Source organism: Cariama cristata, unplaced genomic scaffold (assembly GCF_000690535.1).
Source record: "Cariama cristata isolate BGI_N322 unplaced genomic scaffold, ASM69053v1 scaffold5890, whole genome shotgun sequence".
NCBI lineage: Eukaryota > Metazoa > Chordata > Aves > Cariamiformes > Cariamidae > Cariama > Cariama cristata.
Genome location: NW_009592879.1, coordinates 100180 through 102281, shown reverse-complemented (window position 1 = coordinate 102281; position 2102 = coordinate 100180). Strand labels below are relative to the sequence as shown.

Here is a 2102-nt window from a genome sequence, read left to right as displayed (position 1 = left end):
AGGGAAATATATTAATTCATACGTATCCAAACATAGCTAATGTTAAACATCCTACAGTCAAGTATGCATTTCCTTGCATCTCACAACCAGGTTAATATATCAGGCAGTTGTTCTTTTACTGAACTCTTTATTAATGGTAATAAATGAACTGTATAGTATTTATTTTGAAATCACAACCTATAAGAATATTAATTACTTGTAAATGAGCAATATATAAAGATGTGACATTTGCTTTAGTATTCTTTATTAGCTTTGTCATTCATAAGGGAGTTTTTTCCTTGAGTAAATTGCAAATTAACAAGTTCTTTTTCTATAAATTTGATTATTTTTCCAGTTACCCCACTCCCAACATAATTGTTTACTAAAGAGAGAACTGTGAGCAAATTACAGCACTTTGCAGCCAAGGAAGCGTACTGTACATTGTGTATGTTCCTTACAAATGGAAACAATAGCATTTGATGATAGAATATGGTTTATCAGGCACAGTTATATAGTATTAAGCAAGCAAGCCTTTTTTCCCCATGTAAGCAGATCAGAGAGCTCTAACATGTAAACATGTAGGAGAAACAGTTCAAATTAGAAATTACATTTTGCATATCCAATTCAGGTGTCTCTTCTGTGACACAAAAGATCTAATTTGCCACTTTGCGTACAGATACTCAGCGCTGAGAAAAACCTCTCTTGTGCAGAAAGATCAGGTGCTTATATTTGCATTCATGTATATGATCATTCATATGATATTAGCTGATATATATTTTTAATTTTATAAATTACAAAGTAGCATTTGTCATGCCACCAATGTATCCAGGTAGTTTCCTTAAATAGTTGTATCATTGCTGTATTGTTGCATGATGTCAAGACTGACACCATGTAACTATGCATAGTTTTTCTTTAACAGAAAACCAATGTGTCATTTAACTTTGTTGCAGCTAAGAACTAGGATGCATTATTGGGAAATATAAGACAAATCTTTATAAAGTGCATCCAGAAAGCAAATTACCAAATTATACTAAATTCTCTGCTAATTGACCATGCAAGGTATGCTTTAATTCTTTCAAAAATGTTTGTATTTTGGCTGTATACTGTATTATGTAAAATACAACCATATTGTGTCTAAATTCAGATCGAAAGCTATTGTATCCTTTTATGCTTTAGAAGTCTTCCTAGAAAAAAGCCTAACATTTAATAAAAGAATATTAGACATTTTACCTTTATAATTTTTTCATTGTTGATGTATGTCCAGGAGATAAAGGACTTTGCTAGAGGCTGTTGTATGGGAATATCAAACATGAAGTATTCAGACCTATAGAACTGTTTGTCAAGGGCACTGGTAGGGCTGTTTCAGTAGCGATTTCCGTCAAAGCAGTCTCACACAAATGGAAACAGAACAGTAGAGCAAAGCCCAGAAAAGACACTCCTAGCAACGAAAGGGAAGAAGAGCCAGGTGTGCGACTATCTCAAGGTTTTATGTAAATTACCACAGGGTTGGGGAAGGGGGAAGCTAAGATGTGACTAGGCTTTTTATTTTTCTTAGATTTTTATTAACACAATTAGATAAATAAATTCTCTTTATAGTAAATACTAATACAGTAGAAAGAGTTTTACTGTGTACATTTCATGTCAAATGAAAAGCAAAGCAGTTTGTGCTAGACATATGTCCATTTGAAACCAGGTCTTCTAATTGCACTGTTCATAGAACTAGTGTTTTTTCAGAGCTGATTTTATCCCACCTTTTCATCTCGCAATGCTAACTGGCATGTAGCTCACAACTGAGGATTTTGTTCCCTCTGTGTACTTCAACAGCTCAACTTGGAACACGCTTCATTATCTGCTTACATTACTGTTAAGCAAGAAAACAACTGTTATAAATGTGAAATTGAGTTGCGGTTCTAAACAAAGTATACGCTATTTCAGAGAATCCCAAAGAAGCACAATTTCAGAGTTTTATTTCCCCCACACACACACCTTTCCTAAGCAACCAGAATTCTCGTAAAATCAATAGAAAAAAGAGGACAGAGAGCAAAAGGCATGCAGAGATCACAGAAGATGCAGGAAAGGAGAGTGATTGTGCAGCCCCTTCAGGTATTCTCTGTAGCCTTTTT

At 34.2% G+C, this 2102-nt stretch overlaps 1 protein-coding gene across 1 annotated transcript in view; it reads left to right on the top strand.

The window, feature by feature from the left end:
• The window catches only part of LOC104161490 (chromosome unknown open reading frame, human C14orf159), a gene marked incomplete at its 5' end in the record, with an annotated part of 16678 nt that overhangs the window by 13913 nt on the left and 663 nt on the right, over positions 1–2102 (top strand). The gene's annotated exons all lie outside the window — the stretch shown is intronic.